General features: G+C 39.8%; 1 protein-coding gene and 1 long non-coding RNA gene across 4 annotated transcripts in view; one reads left to right on the forward strand and one right to left on the reverse strand.

The window, feature by feature from the left end:
• LOC108753944 (ELKS/Rab6-interacting/CAST family member 1) overlaps positions 1 to 7,021 on the reverse strand; it is a 78,352-nt gene that overhangs the window by 29,013 nt on the left and 42,318 nt on the right. The gene's annotated exons all lie outside the window — the stretch shown is intronic.
• Positions 5,187 to 7,021, forward strand: part of LOC108753973 — a 2,664-nt gene continuing 829 nt past the window's right edge. The window contains exons 1-2 of one of the 2 annotated variants that reach the window (XR_001939677.1): positions 5,187 to 5,444; positions 5,693 to 6,089. This is a non-coding gene — a long non-coding RNA (uncharacterized LOC108753973). The remainder of the gene's footprint in view (positions 5,445 to 5,692; positions 6,090 to 7,021) is intronic. The other variant, XR_001939676.1, reaches the window with a different exon arrangement.

Here is a 7,021-nt window from a genome sequence, read left to right on the forward strand (position 1 = left end):
TATGATATCGCTTATTTTACGTTATTCTCAATCCACTAATGATTCCTTCAGGAAGGAAGACGAGTTAGTAACAGCGGTTGATAACGTCATAGGCCGATCGCTCACGATGAGACATTTTCGCCTGTCTAGATAATAATTTGCTCGAAAATAATTTGTCGAACGGAACGCAATTTGCAAAGTTCAAATCCGAAGTTTGCAAGTTCGTTCATTTAAATTAACGCGTGCGTAAACGTCTTTCGAGTTCGTCTATTCCCGTACTTGCGTGAGAGCGACATACACTAAGGAGAAACACACTACTTCGTTCAGGGAAACGTTCGTGCGATAAAGCCTAAGTGATCTCTATTTACAGCTAAAGGTTCTATTTCCGACTAAACGTTCGCACCACCGTTTCATATATTCTACAATTTGTATAGGTAGTGCCTGCTGAGTTCGACTTGGTACTGAGTTCAGTCTAAAGATTAACATAATTTGTTCTATTATTACGTAATTGATTTCATAGAAAGTGTTCTTATTTTTTATCACATCGCTGTGTTTGATCATCATTCTTGATGCTCAACATTTTTTTATTTCATTTTCTTATTATATAAAATTTGTTTATTTCTCTTTTTTATCATACGATGATTTAACTAGGAAAACAAATAATTTGTAAAAAAGTCAGGAAAGAGCTATTGATTTATTTGTATCCGAAGACATTTTTCAAAGTAATCGTGTCTTGCATCAAGGATTTGTTTATAATACTGTAATGTTTTCAACACTGAGCAACGAAATTTGAAACGTCATTATTGGAGAATATTTCTTCACATTTCAACAAATCAATACAATGTTAAATTAATTAAAAACTTTTAGCTTTACCTTCAAGTATCCTGACATTACAAAATACTTAAATAATGTATATATATATATATATATATACACATATATAAATTAAATCATATATATACATATATATATATATAATTTAATTTCTAAAATAAAACAAACATTAAACGAATCGAAATTCGATTATGGCACTCTCTAAATAAAATGTCTAAAGTAATATTTAGATAAATATAATTTAGATATCCAAGGGAAAACTTTAATAATGCCATAAATATACTTCCTAGCCATTTTCCGATAATAAAAGTTTAATTTTTCAAAACGCGTCAACTGTGACAGATTCAGCAGGGACATCGCGTAGCGCGAAGTCCGAAATCATTCGTCTTCCACGCCGCCATCTTAGTTCTCACGGACTCCCGCTTGTACGTACATAATACGCGACATTTCGGAGAAAAAGACGAAGAGAATCGAAAGATCCTTGAGCGCGGAAGTCGTCGTCTCAACGACTCGCTCTTGCACCGGCGCCAGCTTCTTCCTCTCCCCTTCAACAGAGAAGTCATCCTACTGTACGCCCCTTTCTTCGACCTTCTGTCACCTAGATCGCTTCTTCGCGGCGATCTAGCCTCTTCCCCGAAGACACAGATTTTCTTTCCTTCCGGATGATCACCCTCGACGAGAATAACAGATTTTTCTATCTGCCACTCTCTCTTTTCTCAAACTGACCACATCAACCCGGTTCTCTCCGATCTCGATGGCTCTCGAAACTAGCCGACGAGAACTACAATGACGAGGCTGACGAAGATGACGACGACGACGACGACGACGACGACGACGACGACGACGACGACGACGATGAACACAACGATGAACACAACGACGATGACGACGAAGACGAGGACGCGATCGTAATCCTCGTGTACCTGTGATCAGGAAAAGGAACTCCCGTCTTCCCGCGCCGTCCCAGGTATCGTCCTAGACGACGTCGTTCTTTTCGATGCGCACGTTGTTGATGAAGAAACTTACTTGCCGTTTGAAGTTCAAGTCGTGCTTGTTGAAGGTGTGAGCGTGCAGCGCGAGGGCGCCAGCCGCCGCCGGCTCTATTTGTTTCAAGTGTTGCTGCATTTGCTGCTGTTGCTGTTGCTGCAGCTGCTGCTGCAGCTGCAGCTGTTGCTGCTGGTGAAGATGATGGTGATGATGATGCTGGTGATGATGCAACTGATGGGGATGATGATCGGTAGCGTAACGATCGGTATAAGGGTTGACTACGCCTGTAGTGGCACCCGACGAGATGCCGGCTAGGCACGAACCGCCACCGACGCCAAACCCGCCGCTGCTCCCGGTGGTAGGCCCACCTGTCGAACCGGCAAGCAACGAACTGGTTAGTGGCGCGGACGACGCATGGCCACCGTACGGTACCAGCGAGGTCATCATGGACGGTCCCCTGGTCAGGGGCAACGTGCCGGGCTGTTGCTGACCACCCAGGCCGGTTGGCTGCGTGATACTCAGTTGCTGTTGCTGTATAGTATCGCCGCTGTTTGGCACAGCAATGGCCTTCAGCAGTTGTTCCCGCAGCCTACCGCTGCACTCCTTAATACGCTGCAGTTCGGCCTCCATCAATGCTACCTCCTTCTCCAGAGTCGTTATGCGCGCGTCTTTCGTCTCCATGATGGCGGTCAGGGTGGTGCTACCGGGCACGCCGCCTGGAACCGCCACGCTACCTCCGAGGACGGTACCGCCGTCGCAGCCCCCAGCACCTGCACCCCCCGATACGCTACCTAGTCCGATGACCGATGCACCCGCCAATCCGCTGATGCCGCCGACTGGGTGTCCCGAAGACGCGGTCGAGGCGTACGCAAGCTCCAACTGCGTCTGCAGGCTCTTCAGGCTCTCGTTCGTTGCTTTGAGCTCCTGATACAACAGAAGCAACAAATGGGGAAGACGGTTACAGATCGTCGACTTTTTTCTCGCGCCGCCGTTTCTTTTCTCTGTCTCTCTAGCGCAATCTCGCGATCTAATATCTTTTTTATTGTTTGTTTGATGATGTAGTTGAGATGTTGTCTGATTTCTTTTTTATATTTTCTTGGATGTGAAGTATGCAGTAGTGCGGTTTCAGAAATGTGACTATAAAGATGGTTAGTTGGTGCGGCTTCGCTAACATATGAGACTGTCCCCGTATTTGTTGTCTTTTTTTTTTGGACTTTGTTGAAATAGTTTTATTTGCTATGTGCGCCATATTCATTCACTGCTGTATCGCGTTTAAAGATTTATTCATTACGATAAGTAAACAAAATTTAAATTAATAATTTAAATTTGGAGAAAAACATATTACATAAATATTCCAAAATGCAAAAAAAGACTGTAATATCACGCGCTAGTTTAATCTCAAAAATTAATTTTATTCAATTTCAACGAAAACTAAAAAAAGGAGATACTAAAAAATAGTTGTAACATAAAAATAACTAACAATATTCGTTTCTACACTTTTCACATACAGATATATAAATTGGAAAAACAACAGCAAAATGTTATTCGTGAATTTTGCAATAATTTTTTATTTCGTCATAAACTGCCGATTTATTTTAGTGGATTATTTGTTCTTTAATCGATAAATATCTTAATCAAAATCCGAAATAATATCTTTCTTCTTTATACGCATTTTGGCTGTGAATAGCGCACGCAATTTTCATCTTCCAATCTCTCGGTTCGCGGGACAGTCTCGAGGAAGCGGAAGTGGCACCGGCAGCGTCTCGGTTGACGAAAGAAAAGCGACGTACCGCCGAGCTTCCTTCTTCCAAAACGATCTTCTTCGTTCTCTTCTCCGAGCGAATAATGCATTCTTGTGCACTCCGAAAAAAAATGCGATTGAGGAGTCAACCGTCGACAGAAGCGGCGAGGAATCCTCACTCACGCGTATCGACATTCATTCTTCGCTCGCTCCCTCTCTCTCTCTCTCTCTCTCTCTCTCTCTCTCTCTCTCTCTCTGTTAGTATCAGATCTCTGTCTGATTCTGAATTCGCGTTTTTATTGTCTGATTTCTATTCTGAGGTTCAATTGGCACCGCACCGATCACTGACGACGATCGACGATCGTCAATCGGTAACGTCACGTTTAGTCTTTTCGATGATCTCACAGTCGCAAGGTCACGCTTTAACATTTCAATATATAGTTGTTTGAATTTCTTTCTTTTTTTATTTAATTTTTCTCACGGTGATCCTCTTCCGGACGCCGGGCGCCGCCGCAGTTCTTTCGCCCACCGCGACGTACGGCCGACATCGTTGTCCATTTTTCTGCGCGCGGCGTTTCGATGATTGTCATTGCGCTAATAACACGTACTCCCTCGTATTTTACTCAATTTTTTTCCCCGAAGAACCCGTCGTTCTCCGTCGTGATCAAAGGTGCGATCTTTGTCGAAGGAATTGTTTAGAAATACGTGAGAATCAATTGTCGTATTAATAAGAAATAGCGATTTGCAATTTCTTAGCTAATTTCGTTAGTTCGAAACGCGGCCACGTCGTATGGACAAGATCTCTTTTGAATGCATGTGCGGATGCGTATCGGTGTTCTAAGAGTGTGAGTAAAGGGGGCTTGAGTTTTATGGACTTGCCATGAAAAAAGAAAATAGCAACCAATAAGCCGATGAGGGAACACTCGCTATTCATTGCCTGCGAGATAAGCGCTCGAGCACGGATACGCATCTTGATGAGTTCGTGTATGAGTCGTGAAAGTGCGGGCAGACCGGTGCATTTCCCCGAGTAAATATCATTCAATATAACACAATAAACAATTTCTCCCTAGAGTACGATGATGCAGTTTTATTATTCTCAAGTTTTGATGCACAATTCTCTAGAAGTAGAAATAAAATAAAAAACAATGTGCAAAGTAAAGCAAAGTGGGGCAATTGAAAATAAATAAATTTCTGTTTTTTTGAAGTAAAAATTTAGCCAATCTTGAGAAAAAAAGAGTGAACATTTTTCATTCTTGAACAAGAGTGACTGATTTTCGCTCTTTTTTTTTGGAGTAAGATTTCAATCTTTTGGAGTGATATTTACTACAAAGGAATGTAATTTTACTGCTTGGAATAACTCTCACCTCAAAGGAGTAACATCTTACTCTATACAAGAATGAAATCTCACTCTTAAAGAGTAAAAACCTTTTACTCTTATTTAAGGGGATTATAAAGTCATCTGTATTATCAACTAAACCATATAATTTTTGTATAACAATTACTTTTTTCCTCTCTTATTGATTTGAAAATCCTTTTCTAGGATTAAAATATACGTATTAAAATACGTATCTCTGTGAGATGGAGTGCTAAGAATTCTATGCTAAGAACGACAAAAAATTTTAAGAGAAATTGAGATCTTCTTTACCATTTCTTAGTCCAATATGGCGCTCCAGAGCTGTCACGTCATGACAACATTTGCTTCATATAAAAGTTGTGCAATCCGTACTTGAAATAGTAGTTCACAGACTAGTAATTTGCATGAAGAAACAGCGTGGAGTTCTCGAAATTGGATTTAAATGTCTAATTAAAACGTAAATGTTTGACGAAAATTTATATGTATGTGTGGCGTGCGTGAATGAAATATTGATGTAGTGATGTGTCAATGACCATAAATCGTCTGTGTGTAAGTATTATTTTCAATATGACTAATCATTGTCTTTAGGATGATATTTTCACTCTTTTTTTAAAACATGTGCAATTTTTAATCTTTCGGAATGAGATTTTACTTCAAAATATTTATAGAAAGTACAGGAAGTGAAAATGTAAAAAATATATATATAAAGTCTAAACGTTGATAATTAAAAATGTAAAAAAGAATTTACACTTTGAGAAGTCTATTTTGAGACATCTTAATCGAACGCTTTATCAAAGCATTTAAGCCCACGTAGGCACGAGAAGCGTCGATCTGCCAACACTCCCATCATCGATACGAATGGTGTTATGGTAGAGATGATAAAGACAGTAAGATTACGCGAGGAGAACGACGTCGTATTATCGCATCTCGCACCAGGTCGGTGCCAAACAGTCGCAAAGTCCTCCCTTGGGCCTGGAATCGGCTTGCCTTGACGCGACTTGACGACTTTCGGACCGTCCCGCTGCTCGTGCATCGATAACGACGATTGGCGATGATAGCGGTAAGTCGTGATGGGCAAGAACGTGTCTGAGACGTACAAGAACGAGAAGAGAGAGTATATATATATATAAATGGGCGTTAACATTCAGTGAATCAACAGCCGAGATGATGGCAGAACAAATACATAAAAATAGTGTGAGTATGTGTGAATGTACATCTGTAACACGAGCGTTTATGCACACATATATACCCGAGAAATGCGCTTGTCGCGTACGTGTGCGTATAACGAGATGGTGCATATATATATATACATATAAAGAGTCTGAACATTCCATATGTATAAGATATACACGTGGAAAGAAGATAGGGATGTGTATAATATGTAGCGTATTATGTGTGGCTCCGTATTGCATTAAGTATAGATAATATAGAAAAAGATTTTATATATATATATAGATATCAAGAAAAGAAAAGTAAGTGTAGTAAATATATAGAGAAAGTATATGAAAATTGTTTTCTTACGGGACGAGTTAAAAATCTCGTACAGCCTGAGGCAGATTTTTCATGATGTATGCCGTCCATCCTCCTGATCGTCAAAACTCGGCCAAATGTCATTTGGAATACGAATGCCATTTTGATAACCACTTTATCGTTTTTTTCTTTTATTCTTTCTCACGTATATGCATGCGAATAGAATCAATCTCTCATTTTTTTCTTCAGGCTACTTTGCGCGTTTCCAGATTAGTCGCGCGATGCTATAAGAGGCAAGTTTTAACGTCGTAAGGTATTTTCTATCCGAGACTTTTGTTGTTTAAGAGCAATGGTCGACAATAAAATTCTTCACAGAACGACGAGTAATCACTTATAGCCAGTAAATGAGAATTTTAGTTGTCGGTAATTTCTCTTGACAGCAAAAATCTCTCGAGCGTAGGAAAGATCAAGTTTACTCGATTATATTGGCATATTATCGAAAAAAGATATTTTGATAAACACTAATGAGCTTTAAATAAAATACATTGGTATTTGTTAGATTATTACTTATAAAATAGATTGCTATTTTTTAAAATATCCACACACATAATTACTGAGGAAATAATAAAATTACATTTATATATTATTATTATTTA

This window comes from Trachymyrmex septentrionalis, unplaced genomic scaffold, assembly GCF_001594115.1.
Source record: "Trachymyrmex septentrionalis isolate Tsep2-gDNA-1 unplaced genomic scaffold, Tsep1.0 scaffold115, whole genome shotgun sequence".
Taxonomy (NCBI): Eukaryota; Metazoa; Arthropoda; class Insecta; order Hymenoptera; family Formicidae; genus Trachymyrmex; species Trachymyrmex septentrionalis.